Genomic DNA, 15,770 nt, shown 5'->3' with positions numbered 1-15,770 from the left:
AGAGGGTGTGTATGCGAACACGTTCTCAATCTCGTAAAGTAGCACTGGAAGAAGTTGAAGTAGTTGAAGAAGCTTTTGAAGAAGTTGAGAAAGTTGCAGAAGAAGCGATCATTATAATGGGAGATCAAGCAGCGAATTCGAAAGCTTTGATGGATTACTCTCAACCAAAGATCAATAACATTGAGTCTAGCATTATCAGACCAGCCATTGTGGCTAACGCCTTTGAAATCAAGTCTAGCTCGATTCAGATGATACAGAATTCATTCCATTATGGGGGTTCTCCAATGGAAGATCCCAACATGCATATTAGAGATTTCATCGAGATCTGCGACACTTTCAAGTTCAACAATGTTTATGAAGATGCTATAAAGCTGAGGCTTTTCACATTCTCTCTGAGGGATAAAGCTAAGTGTTGGTTACATTCTCTACCAGCATGTTCTATCACCAAATGGGAGGATCTTGCTCAGAATTTGCTAACTAAATTCTTCCCTATGGAGAAGACAGCTACAATCAGAAATGCTCTCACTCAATTTGCGCAGCAATTGGGAGAATCTTTGTAGAGGCTTGGGAGCGCTACAAGGAGATGCTTAGGAAGTTTCCTCATCATGGCATACTTGATTGGACGATCATCAATTTCTTTTACAATGGTTTGGGAGCATAGTCTAGACCCATGCTCGATGCAGCATCAGATGGAGCCTTATGGGCTAAGAGCTATGATGAAGCTTATGAGTTGATTGAACTGATGGCTGATAACGAGTACTAGAACCCAACTCTGAGAATACCTTATGGCCAGGTAGCAGGAATTCTGGAGGTGGATACAGCTACTGCTATAGTTTCTCACCTTCAGGCTTTAACGATGAAGGTGGATTCTTTGGCTAATTATGGAGTTAATCAGATCACAAGTGTTTGTGAGCTTTGTGCGGATGCGCATGAAACTAAGCAGTGTCCTATTTCTAGTGAATTAGCTCAGTTTGTAAGCAACTTTCAGAGGTCACAACAACCAGCTCCAGCTACTTATCATCCCAACAACCGCAATCATCCTAACTTCAGCTGGAGCAACAATCAGAATGCGGTGCAACAGCCTTATCAGCACTATGGAACAAAGCAATTCAACTTTCCTAGTTTTCAACAATCGCAATATGCACCAAGAAAACAACTCCAACTACAGCAACTACCGCATGGAAGTACAAGTCACAGAAGTTCATGTGTAAGAGCCAAGCGGTTTCTATCAAGACTCTGGAGAATCAAATTGGGCAGATTGCCAATGCCTTGTTGAATCGACAACCTGGTACACTCCTTAGTGACACAGAAGTTCTAGGAAAAGAGCAGGTTAAGACAATTGCATTAAGGTCTGGGAAGGTGATGAAGTTGTAGCTAAAGAAGAGGTGATGAAGGATGATGAGGTGGAACCAATGAAGAAAGCTATTATCAACACTCCTCCTGAGGGTAATATAGGGGAGAAACATGTCTATACTCCACCTCATTTTCCTAAAAGGTTGCAGAAGCAGAAGTTGGATAAGCAATTTGCTAAGTTCTTGGAAGTTTTCAAGACACTTCACATCAACATACCTTTCGTTGAAGCTTTTAAACAGATGCCTAGCTATGTGAAGTTTATGAAAGGTATTCTCTCTCGAAAAGTGAAGCTCGATGACTTAGACACCGTTGCTCTTACGGAAGAATGCATTAATGTGCAACAGAAGTTGCCTCAGAAGCTTAAAGATCCTGGAAGTTTCACTATTCCTTGCACCATCGGAAACTTGTTGTTGGACAAGTGTTTATGTGAGTTGGGAGCTAGAATCAATCTGATGCATTTGTCTATCTTCAAGAAGTTGGGTTTACCTAATCCAAAACCCACTTATATGTCCTTTCAGTTGGCTGATTGTTCTATTACATATCCACAAGGCATTCACTACACCATATATGGCCTACTGTAACATTTATTTTTAGTGTTACAAGGTAAAGTGTTACCATAAGTGCTTTAACAAAAATTTAGCCTACATATGCCTACACATTTTTTAGTGTAACCATTGGTATAATTTGGTGTAACCATAGCTATAATGAGGCATGCATGGTTACACTAAATTTGGTGTTAATGTTGTTTTTAAAAAAAGTGTAACTAAAACCTGAAATGTTGGGCGCAACTTTAATGAAAAAGAGGAGCTGAAGTTGAAATAATTAAAAACAGAAGAGGGGGAATTATTACACACAACTACACTCACTAAAACTCCCTCTCACTCTCACATTCATTTCTCTCAAAATTAAACACTCAAATTTCACATTCATTTCTCTCACCCAACTACCCAGTCAATCTCACCTCTCACCACTCAATCTCTCACTCTCTCGAACTCACTAAACTCACCACTCACCTTCTCGAACACACTCACCCAGTCAATCACTCTCTCAAACTCTCAGTCGGACTCTCCATCAGGGCTATAATTAGGTGTGGACTCGCAATCGGGGCTGCAATTAGGGTTTCAATCCGGGTTTTCAATCGGGTTTTCTCTCGGGTCTTGAATCGGGTCTTCAATTAGGGTTTCAATCGAGTCTTGAATCTGAAATTAGGAATGCTCCTCTCTCTTTTTTATATGCTTATGTGGTTTCTCTCTATTTTTTGATTGCATGATCTGGTTTTCATGTGAAATTAGGGCTTATATGATTTTATATATGAATGATTTCGATGTTGTATATTTTGATGTCTATATGATTTTGATGAATGAGACTCATGAGTATATGAATGAGACTCATGAGTATTTTGGGTTAAAATATTTTGTAAAGTTTTTGAGTTTTTTTGAGTTTTCTGAGTTTTTAATTGTGTAAAATGTGATTGTCAATGTGATTGTGTAAATGTCGTGCCTAGCTCTTATAATTTCAGTTATAATTTTGAGTTGTAATATGCTTGTTATATTTCTAATCATGGATGAAATTTTAGTTGTAATTTTGAGTTGGATGGATTTTTGTAATTAGTGAAGACAGTGTCAAGTCTTTGCCTAGTGATTTTTGTAATTTTGAGTTGGATGCATTGCGGCTGTTAATGAGATTTAGGATTAAGAGGATAATCCTTTCAATGTTGTGACCTCAAAATTGTAGTATATGTGGAGTATGCCCTGCTCATGCTGATATAGGTTTGTAAATTATGACTACTATCGATGACATGTAATTAGTTGAAATATGATTTATTTTTGTTTATATACTAATATTACCCTGTATACATATAAAATATGACCTGTATGCTATGTCTATGCCCTGTATGCAATTGATCAGAGGTAGTCAAGTACTCTCATAGTGATTTCCTTGATTATATATGGACTGTGGAGTATGCCCTGCTCATGCTCTGGTTTGTCTGGTTCCCGAACTAGCCTTCCCCAATCTATCTTTGACTATAATAGACTTTAGAGTTTATAAGATATTATGTTATTATGAGTAGCTTATTTGATTATTTGTTTAGGTAAATATTATAAGTTAATATATGTTTAGGCATGTAATTGTGTATGTTTAGGTTAATATTAATACTATTTATTTATTTAAATAATTAGTATTAAACAGAGTTATAAACTAGAAATTTGTTATGTGAGTTTGCACTTGTAGGTATTTCTGATAATCTTATCCAATACTAATTGTTAAACCATAAACCAAACATGTAGGCAATATGGCTAATAGTATACCTGCTTATAGTAGGTAGATATGATGAACAATGTTAATACTAGATTGTATCGTCCCAAGTATACCAAAGATTATATCAATGGAGTGAAATTATTTGTGATGATGGCCAATTACGCTACTGGAGAGGAAATAAAGTGCCCTTCTCTTAAGTGTGAAAATCGCTTGTGGTGGTCTACCGACAATGTTGAGAGTCAATTGATCTGCATCGGACCAACAATGTCGTTCGTTCAGTGGATTTATGATGTTACTTTATTGGTAGACAAAATCGATAATATGGATTTTGAACCAAGTCTCGGATTCGGAGATAATCTTGACGAGATGTTAGATGTGACACACGACAACATGGGACCAAATACAGATGCCCGAAAATTTTATCGACTTGTCAATGATGGAAAATAGCCCCTCTACCCTGGTTGCAAGAATTTCTCGTGATTAAGTTTTTTTAGTTAGGTTGTACCATTGGATGTGTTTAAACGGAGTAACCGAGTCTGCATTCGGAGAGCTATTACAGTTGTTAAAAGAGGATGTTCCTGGTATTAATGAGCCTGCCTGTTTTAATGTTAGATATATTTGATAATGTCATGGCTAATATGATTTATGTTTAGTTTTCAGATCTTACTTAAACAGGATAAATCAGTACTTACTGGAAGTCAGGACTTAAGGATATCAGTACTTATATTATCAGGAGATAATCATCAGAAGATGGATATCAGAACTTAAGTGCTGAAGGACGTTCAGATAAGGACAGTAGCTGATTAAAGGAAAGAAGATCGAGATAAACATAAGAAGAGATATGCATGAAGAAGGAATTCTATAAAGAATAAAATACTTGGAAGAAAAGATATTTGATTGTTATATTTTAGGAAGCAGAATTATATTCCATATCAATTAGCGATTATCTTGTAACTGTGTAGTATATAAACACAGACATAGGGTTTACACTATAAGTATTATCATATTCGAGAAGATAATTCGTAGTAACCCTAGCAGCTCTCGTGATATTTATTCATCACTGAGAGGTAACAGTTCCATACTGTAACAGAGTTTATTGTTTCAATAAAGTTTGTTTTCTGTTACTTGAGATATTAAAGTTCGATTAGATTGTACTTTACACTGTATTCACCCCCTCTACAGTGTGTGTGACCTAACAAGTGGTATCAGAGCCTATCTTTTAACGCACATACAATTAAAGATCCAAACACAATCATGTCTAACACAGAAACTCCAACTAAGCCTACCAAAACTGAAGAACCACCAAAGACACAAATTCAAAGTCGGTATGAGACCATCAGAGTACCCATACTGAGACCATCTGAATATTCCATATGGAAGGTGAGGATGACCATGTTCCTGGAAGCAACAGATCCAGAATATCTTGATAGAATCAAGGAAGGGCCTCACAAACCAACCAAGCTCGCTGTTGCAGTTGCAGGTGAAGCAGCAAAGACCATACCAAAGGAGAAGAGTGATTATAATGTTGAAGATATAACATCAATTGCTAAGGATGCTAAGGTACGACACTTACTGCATAGTGCCATTGATAATGTAATGTCAAATAGGGTAATTAACTGCAAGACTGCTAAGGAGATATGGGATGCTCTGGAAACAAGGTGTCAGGAAATCGATACAATTAAGAAGAACAGGAAGACAATACTCACTCAAGAGTATGAACACTATGACTCAAAGGCTAATGAGTCATTGACTGATTTATATGATAGATTTGTCAAACTCTTGATTGATTTGTCATTGGTTGATAAGGAGTATGAACTTGAAGATTCAAACCTTAAATTCCTGTTAGCTCTTCCTGAATGCTGGGATTTGAAGGCAACAACAATAAGAGACAACTACAATCTTGATAAAACAACTCTTGATGAAATTTATGGAATGCTCAAGACTCATGAACTTGAGATGGAACAAAGAAGCAAGAGGAAAGGAGGAAAGTCAAGGACAGTTGCTCTTAAGGCTGAAGAAGAATTCCCCTAGGCAGCTACCTCAAGGAAAGACAAGGGTAAAGCTCTTTTCATAAAGTCTGATACTGAGTCATCAAGTTCTGAAAGTGATGATGACTCAGAATCTGAAAGCTTGCCTGAGACGGATGCTGCTGAAGAGATGATGAAGCTGTGTGCTCTTATGGTGAAAGGAATCACAAAGATTGCATACAGGAAGTTCAGAAAGGGAAAGAAGTTTTCCAGGAAAGGCGCAAGTTCTGATAAGAAGAATTTCAGAAAATCTGAGGGTAGAGGAGGAAAGTCTGATAGAGGAGATTATACCAATGTCAAATGCTATAACTGTGGTGAGAAAGACCACATATCTCCTGATTGCAAGAAAGTAAAGGGTGACAAAGGCAAGGCTCTTGTCACAAAGAAGAAAAGCTGGACAGACACCTCAGACTCTGAAAGTGAGGAGAATTATGCGTTGATGGCAAATGCTGATAAAGAAAGTGCTGAGAGCAGTTCTGAAGCTGCTAAAATAAAGGTACCTCAGACTACTTATGCTTTTCATACTAATGATATTAATGAGTTGAGAAGATATCTTAAAACCATGTTTGTTAGTTATAGAGATCAAACTTTAACATGTGAAAGATTAACTTCTGAAAATCTTGCTTTTAAGAAAAGAAATGATTTCTTAGAAAAAGAGTTAGTTATGTTCCATCAAACTCAGAAGGATAGAGATGATGCTTTTTATGTTAGGGATGAAGTGCTTAAAATGAATGAATCTCTAAAAACGGAGTTAGAAAAGGAAAAAGAGATTATCAGGACTTGGACTAACTCTGGCAGAACAACTCAAAATTTGCTAAGTAGTGAAAATTGGAAAGAGGGCTTAGGTTATGGAGAGGATAAGAATGATAAAGGAACTGTAGAAATTAAGCCTGTTGCTAAGAAGAAGCCAAAATTAAAACCTGTTAAGTTTGTAACTGTAAAGTCTGATAATGAGAAATCAGAAGTTAAAGAGGAATTAACTTCTGACAAACTAAAACAGGAAAAGACAGTTGAAGTAAACATAGGCTTAATGACTAAGAAGCAGCTTAAGCATAAGCTGAAAGATGTTAAGAATGCAAACAAGGTAAAATCACCTAGGAAAAATAGGAATGGAAAGGAAGGTGTGAATAAAAGCAATGATTATAGGCCTGTTCCTGATGCTCCTAGGAAAACGTGTCATAACTGTGGAAGTTCTAACCATCTGGCTTCTTTTTCCAGGAAGAATAAGAACATAAACTCCTTACCTTCAAAAACAGGAGTTAAGAGTCAGTCTGTTAGATATAAACCACAAAATCCTTGTTTTCATTGTGGTAGTTTATGGCATTCCATTTATACTTGTAAGGAATATCATAGTTTATACTATGATTATTATCAAATAAAACCTTTTTTGAAGAAAGTTTCCATTGTTCCTTCTAGTGTAAATTCTGATTCAAAGTCTGATAGTGTAAGTTCTGATAAGAAAAATGTTAACATAAACTCTGATGCTAAATCCGCTGCAAATGTTAACAAACTTGATAAGGCCAAAGGATCCAAGCAAGTCTGGGTCCTTAAAACTAATCATTAGTGGTCTTTGTGATTGCAGGGCAACAGGAAAAATATTCTAGTTCTGGATAGTGGATGTTCAGGACATATGAGTGGAAATAAAGCCCTGCTATCAGACTTTGTGGAGAAAGCTGGCCCAAGTGTTTCTTATGGAGATGGCAACATTGGAAAAACATTGGGATATGGCAATATTAATCTTGGGAATGTCATCATTAGAGAAGTAGCTCTGGTCTCAGGACTTAAACACAATCTGCTAAGTATAAGTCAAATCTGTGACAGAGGTTATCATGTTGATTTCTTTGAAGAACACTATAAAGTTGTGAGTAAATCCAAAGGCAAAGTTGTTCTAAAAGGATACAGGCGTGGTAACATTTATGAAGCTAGGCTTTCAACAAGTACTGATGGTTCTGCAATCTGTCTGATATGTAGAGCATCAATTGAAGAAAGCTGGAACTGGCACAAGAAACTCTCTCATTTAAATTTCAACAATATAAATGAACTAGTCAAGAAAGATCTTGTGAGAGGACTGCCAAAGTCAGTATTTGCTCCTGATGGCCTTTGTGATTTTTGTCAGAAGGCCAAACAAAGAAAATCTTCATTCAAGAGCAAGACTGTATCATCAATTCTTGAGCCTTATCATCTACTACATGTTGATCTATTCGGTCCAGTGAATGTCATGTCTATTGCAAAGAAGAAATATGCGTTGGTCATAGTGGATGAGTTCACCAGATACACATGGGTGTATTTCTTGCACACAAAAAGTGAAACTGCATCTATCTTGATTGATCATGTCAAACATCTGGATAAATTGGTCAAAGATTCTGTGAAAACCATAAGGAGTGATAATGGCACTTAGTTCAAGAATTTGATAATGGAAGAGTTCTACAAAAACCATGGAATTAAGCAGGAATTTTCTGCTCCTGGAACTCCACAGCAAAATGGAGTTGTTGAAAGGAAGAATAGAACTCTCATTGAAGCTGCACGTACAATCCTTGAAGAAGCAAAGCTTCCAACCTATTTCTGGGCTGAAGCTGTGCAGACTGCTTGTTTTACTCAAAATGCAACACTCATTAACAAGCAAGGAAAAACACCATATGAGATGGTGAAGAAAAAGAAGCCAAATCTGAAGTACTTTCATGTATTTGGATGCAAGTGTTTTGTTCTCAAGACTCATCCTAAACAGCTATCTAAATTTGATCTAAAAGCTGATGAAGGAATCTTTATTGGATATCCACTTTCCACAAAAGCCTTCAGAGTCTATAATTTGAGAACAAGAGTGGTCATGGAATCTATCAATGTCTCTTTTGATGACAAGAATATTACTGGTCTTGAAGATTTTATTGATCATGATCAGCTGAGATTTGAAAATGAAGACTCAAATTCTGATACTGAAAATCCTGACAGTCTAATTCCTGATACTGTAAACTCTGATGGATTAAAATCTGATGTTATTGAAACTGTGGTGACTACACCAAAGGAAGATGCACCTATGCAAGGGGAGCATACTCAAGATCATACCACATCTCAAGAAGCATCAGAACATACATCTGGCTCTTCAAGTTCCAAGTTCTGATAGTTCTGAAAATCTAAATTCTGAAGAATCCAACTTAGAGAGCATAGTTTCATGGGGAGCATCGGAAAATGAAAATGAAGACAGCATGGATCATGGGGGAGCATCCAGTTCTAGAGAAAACCTTCCATCTGTAAGGAAGTGGACTAAATCACATACACCTGATTTGATAATTGGAAATCCTGATGCAGGTGTCAGAACTAGAACAGGTACTTCAAACGAATGTCTTTACAATTCTTTTCTCTCTCAGACTGAGCCAAAGAAAGTGGAAGAAGCTCTTCAAGATGCTGATTGGGTGCAAGCAATGCAGGAAGAGTTAAATGAATTTGAAAGAAACGAAGTCTGGATCCTAGTGCCAAGACCAAAGAATAGATCTGTTGTTGGTACAAAGTGGGTATTCAGAAACAAAACTGACAGTGATGGCATAATTACAAGGAATAAGGCAAGGATGGTTGCAAAAAGATATTCTCAACATGAGGGAATTGATTATGATGAAACATTTGCACCAGTTGCTAGGTTAGAAGCCATAAGGATATTTTTGGCTTATGCTGCTCACAAAAAGTTTACTGTCTTTCAAATGGATGTGAAAAGTGCATTTCTCAATGGAGAATTGGAGGAGGAAGTATATGTTGAACAACCTCCAGGCTTTGTAGATTCCAAACATCCAGATTATGTCTACAGGCTTGATAAAGCACTTCATGGACTTAAGCAAGCTCCCAGAGCATGGTATGAGACTTTAGCTCAGTTTCTTCTGGAAAGTGGATTCAACAGAGGAACTATAGACAAAACACTGTTCTACCTCAATCATGGAAAGGACTTACTTTTCGTCCAGATTTATGTTGATGATATCATTTTTGGGTCTACAAATTACAGACTTTGCAAGAAGTTTACCAAACTGATGCAGTCAAGATATCAGATGAGTATGATGGGGGAACTTAGCTATTTTCTGGGCCTTCAAGTCAAGCAAAATGAAGAAGGCACTTTTATTTGTCAAACTAAGTACACCAGAAACTTGCTGAAGAAATTTGGAATGCAAGATTGTTCAAGTGCATCCACTCCCATGGCCACTGCAATAAAACTGGATAAGGATACTAGTAAATCAGTAAATATTACTGATTACAGAGCTATGATTGGCTCTCTATTCTATCTAACTGCTAGTAGACCTGATATCATGTATGCTACCTGTCTTTGTGCAAGATTTCAAGCAGATCCAAGAGAACCTCACTTAACAGCTGTGAAAAGAATTTTCAAGTATCTTAAGGGAACAGCTGATCTGGGATTATGGTATCCCAGAGAATCAGATTTTAAACTAATAGGTTACTCAGATGCAGATTTTGCAGGTTGCAAAATTGACAGGAAAAGCACAAGTGGAAGCTGCCAATTTCTTGGAGGCAAATTGGTTTCTTGGTTTAGCAAGAAACAAAAGTCAATTTCCACATCAACTGCAGAAGCAGAATATATTACTGCAGGAAGCTGTTGTGCACAGATTCTTTGGATGAAGAATCAGTTACTGGATTATGGGTTAACATATTTCAAAATCCCTATTTAATGTGATAATCAAAGTGCTATTGCTATGACAGGTAATCCAGTTCAACACTCTATGACAAAGCACATCAGCATCAGGTACCACTTCATCAGGGAACATGTAGATGAAGGTACAGTGGAATTGCACTTTGTTCCAACAGATCAACAACTAGCAGATATCTTCACAAAACCATTGTGTGAAGCTACTTTTACAAGATTGGTAAATGAACTTGGAATGGTTTCAGGTTCTTTCTCTAAATCTGCTTAGTTTTGTTCTGTTGCATCAGACTTTATGATCAGTATTTACAGAATTCAATCTCTTTGTGTATTCTGTGCTTAATTGAAAAATATGTTTAAGTACTGACTGTTGTCTGATCAATGTTTCTAAACTCTGATAGAGATATGTCTGTTTAGGTAACTATTCAATCCTATGAGGATAACTATGCTAGATGATGACCTAGTAGTCTTCAATAAATAAGGGATCCCATGTAAGAAGTAATTATTTCTGTGGAAATCTATTGACACAAGCAAATTCTGATAATTGAGCTTAGTTGAGTTTACTTTATCTATCTTATTACTAAGTCACAAACTAGAATAATGCTACTCATCTGTTAAATTCTGATGCTAGTAAATCTATTGAATGTACTAAGTGCTGATAAACCTCACTTATCAAAAGAAAAAGATAGAGAAACAAGGATTAAAAATCAGGTACTCCTTTGAGATCTAGAGTAAAAATGTGGAAGGGAAGACCCAAGTGCATTGCTGGTATTAAGTAATATGCATCAGAAAAGCAAATAAAATATTTTTCTTGGTGACTTTCACACTCTATGATTACTGGAGAAATACTCTGATAATAGCATAAATTCTGATAAGCAGTCGCGACTCACTTACACTGAGAAGCCACTGTAAAATAGAATTTAAAAATATTCACAAAATTAGCACAAAATAGTTGAGGTGGACTCAAACATGAATTCATTCAATAGTAGGTTTCAGAATATTGACAGGTTTTTAGTAAAGTTTTAGTTATGCCTTATTTCTAAGATGTACTGAAGTGAATCAGACTTTTTTTTTGTCTAATATTTAGCTTAATGCACACACTAACCACTCCATATGAATGATGAAAATCACTGTGGGGATCTATGTTGTTTTAGATGAACAGTCATTGTGTCACATTGCACAAATTCTGAGGAAAAGTTCTGATTGCATGTTCTGATGATTAAGTTCTGAAGAATATAAATCAGAATTTGTGTGAGGACTTACTAAAATAGGTATTCCTTTTTCGAGTTAAGAAATTATGTTCTGATGACTGTTAAGTTCTGATATAAGTCTAAGTTCTGATATTACAGTCTGATTCTTTACTTGACTTATTTGTGGATAAAATTTGACAACAGTCTCAGATTAAACCAGAATATGTTGAAGTGGAAGATTAATAGTCACTATAGTTAGGGATAGTGGTACTCGTACATGAACAGTCAACTTTTACTTGCTTCTTGTGCGCATTAAACCATGTTTTCTCTTTCCAATGAATGTTTTTCTTTTTCCAAGTCTGGGGAGACGAGGTGGAATTAATTCCACCTGTCAGCATTAAATTTCTTTGCGTCTCCTGTCTTTCTCTTGCCTATATAAACAACCACTTCACATCAGCCTTCCCATTACCTCTTTTATCACAAACTCACCTTCATAATTTTTCTATCAAAAACACCATGGTCACTTACAATATGTTTTTAAACTACGAAACATTCAACATGGAGCTGAGCTGTGCCGATTGGCAGCAGGAATGGCACGTCACTGCCATTCCTGATGAGATATGGGACTCCGTTCCCCAGGAGGTACTTACCCACCTCCTGTTCTTCTACATGGACTGCCATCGCCATCTGGAGCGATTGGAGGAGGAAAGGCTGGAAGCTCTCCGCCAGCAAGAGCGAATCATTCGACTCGCTATTCTGTTTGTCGAGAGTAGGAAGAAGAAATAATTTATTTTCTTCTTCCTGTTTTTCTTCATCATCAGCCTTGCACTGCTTCTTGAGCTAGGACTAAGGCTGTTGACGTTAGGTTTAGCAGCTTAGGGAAATCTTGTACAAGTTCTGATGTAATTTCAATTTCATGGATGTATTCTCTTGATATATTAATGAAATTTGTTTTTGTTTCAAGATCTTGTCTCTGAGATATTTTGTAATGTATTGATAAATCCTGATATATATTCATATTCAGATGACCATATAAATTATGTTTTAACTTAAGTTCTGATTTTATTTTATCAGTAGTTGCTCATCTGATTTATTATGGTCATTTTCACTCGAATTTTTTTTTTTCAAAATATTGATGTTGCAGTGAAAAATAATTAAATAAGCGGGAACAGTTTCAATTTTGAATTAAAACTGTTTCACCTTGATTAATGGAATAACTGGGTAAGTGGAACGGTTTTTCCTTGAAAAACTGCAAGTGGGTAAGTAATGGTTACTATTTTCTCGTGCCCATTAACTATTCGTTTTTACTGCATGTCTGACAGGTGTCCAACGGTTACTTTTTTTTATAAAAGTATAACTAAGACAGAGAGAAGATTTTTTAATCTTTTATTTCCTTTCATACTTTTTCTCTCTCCTTGCTTTTACTCTCTTTCTTCTTCTAACGTTGGTTTTTCATATAGACATTCTATCAAACACCTAACATGCACTTAAACCTCTCGATTACTTTCATGGCACCTAAGGATTTAATCATTGATGGAGCTAAATTTGTTCCAAACAATTATGCTGCTATACTTGATAATGTTGAAGCTCCGTCTGAATTGCATTTTGTGCAAGATCTTCTTGCACACAGTGAAATCAGGTATGCATTGACCCAACCTTCATTATTCTCAAGCCAACAAGTTCTGACACTTTGGAGGACTGGAAACTTTGATAATGGTGGCCCAAATGGTACTCCTAGTATTGTTTTCGAAGTGGGTGATTCTTCATATGCAGTCACTCCTGGTACAATACGCAAGGCTCTACATCTCCCAGAAGGATGTACTTTTTCAATTCCAGAGGAATCGGCTCTTCAGGAGTTAATGGCCAGTTTGGGGTATGAACAAAGTTTGGCAAAGCTTGGGCAGTTGAAACGGGATCATATCAGAAGGGAATGGAGCTTCTTCTTCGACTGCATCACTAAAGCTTTTGGGAACAAGTGTTCGAATTTTGATGCCATCCCTATAATGAGTCAGCACATCGGGTATGCCATTATAAACCAAACTCATTTTGATTTTGTAACGGCTATTGTAACACCCCCAGATCCGGGGTCGGGGATCCGAGTCGTCACGGTCTTTCATTCCACAATACCACTTCACTTACTTAATAAAAATAACCTTATGCTGTGACCCCACACTAACACACACCACAACCCGTTATAGTCTCAGAGATGAACATCAAAAAAATATAACCACAAGTAATTATATTCCACAATTATCTGCCAATACACCTTAAAAGGTTTTCTGAATAGATTTACATTTTATTTGCCATTATTACAATTCATATTATACATAAGTCTGGTACATCAAAAGTTGAAAGCCTAGCCTATTGGTAGTTCCTACCTCAGCTACAGCAGCATCAACGCTTCCAGAAGACTGCCGAACGTTTTCTAACCTCTTGCGAATCGGGAGCTTGGTCCGGTTCATCTTGTCTATCTGATGTTGTGTGATGAAAGAAGAAAGCAAGGGTGAGCAGCAAGCCCACCAAAATAATATGCATAATTATTTACAGTATATGAGTCTACTCATAATACTCATGAAAGTCTTGGTCAAAAGAAATGAACCAAGTTGATAACTTAATGCGATGAAGTCGCAAAATATTCAGTATATATATACATATATACTTTTCAAAATATTGGAAGTCCTCTTCCATGCATAATATACACAAAGTCCCAGTGTATAACTGTATAAAAAAATATCGTTGCAAGGTGATCTCATATATCTAACCTTGTCTCAACGTTTTTCTGAAAATCTTTGTCATTCATAAGACAAATATTAATTAGATATAAGTTTAAAAGATGAAGTTACCAAATACTTCGCTACACTTATATCATTCCCAAATACTACTTGAACTACCACCGTTCAAGTTATAATCAATTTCAAAAGTTCATCCCACTGATGAGACCACAAGATAAGACTTGAATAGATTCAACCTTTGAAATATTATTGAATGAAAAAGTTATGAGATACTTTATTTAGTCCCGATATATATATATCCACATATATATATCCCTTTAAACATTTCCTGGAACCTCTGTTATGCAAAGTATGAACAGAGTTTGAAACATCCAATGAATTTTGGAAAGGAAAAGAATTTTGGCATAAACCCGATATCTTGCTGATCAGGCAAAGATACCAATAAGTAACCTTTTCTACTGTAGATGGATGAATTCCTCACCGGTCATCACCCTGGCCGCATTAGGACCTCGCGCTAGACCGTACCCCGGCCCCTCACGCGTTGATGGACTGCCACCCAGCCACTTACACAATAATAGACCGTACCCCGGCCTGTCGCTTATGCCGACTCAATTAGATGGGCTTACTTCCCGAACGTTGGGCAAGTAATCAATTCATTTACCAAAACTGCAACCTCGTTGCGAATATAAAAATACACCACAGAGCCGGATTCCCCAGGTTTTTGAGCGAGTATTTAAATCCCCTTAAAAAGGAAGATCTTAAATATAAAAAAAAATTTGGGATCCGCTCTGACTTTTAAAAATCATTTTGAAGACTCGAAAACACTTTAAAGAGTGTTTGGAGTAAGGCTGATTTAATGAAGTAAATCAGTCCCCAGAATATTTAGAAAATGACTGAATATTATTATTTAATATAATATTCCCATAAAGAATAATCTTTATAAAAATAATTGAAGTAGAAGTATTAAAACTTATACTTGAAATAAACATTAAATAACCAAAGATATACTTATATGAAAGTATTATCTTTATTTGAATAATCGAAAATAAGTTTGATTATTAACACCTTATTCTTTAATAGAATAAAGAATATAATTCAGCACATAATCGGAGTCATAGATCCTCAAATGAATATTCAAATAATATTCATAATAATATAAAAGAGTCATAAGTCCTCGAATGAATATTCAAATAATATTCAGATAAATAAATAAAAGAGTCATAAGCCCTCGAATAATATTCGAAATAATATTCAATAATAAAATAAAGTTTCAAGTTATCGAATAAACCTTATTCGATTAATAGTTTGGAAAACTATAACCATATATATATATATATAAATATATATATATAAATATATATATCCATATCCATATAAAATCTACTCGGGATCCTCGACTCCCGGTTTTAGAAAATATTTTCACCTTTGGGTCCCTATACTAAGGGTATATGCAAGATACAACTATCCTCTAGCATAGGTATTATCAAATGAACCAACAGATATATATTTCAAGAATATGAAACAGGCATGCATATATACCATATTAGCATACTCCAATATATTGCAAAATTTGCTA

The 15,770-nt window shown here is 36.0% G+C and overlaps 1 non-coding gene across 1 annotated transcript; it reads right to left on the bottom strand.

Moving 5' to 3' along the window:
* Positions 1-506: 506 nt before the first annotated feature.
* Positions 507-612, bottom strand: LOC141688604 (small nucleolar RNA R71). The gene has a single exon (XR_012562038.1). It is a non-coding gene; the product is annotated as a small nucleolar RNA R71 (small nucleolar RNA).
* Positions 613-15,770: the final 15,158 nt, after the last annotated feature.

Source organism: Apium graveolens, chromosome 9, assembly GCF_009905375.1.
Source record: "Apium graveolens cultivar Ventura chromosome 9, ASM990537v1, whole genome shotgun sequence".
NCBI classification, from domain to species: Eukaryota; Viridiplantae; Streptophyta; class Magnoliopsida; order Apiales; family Apiaceae; genus Apium; species Apium graveolens.
This window is presented reverse-complemented; position numbering and strand designations above follow the sequence as displayed.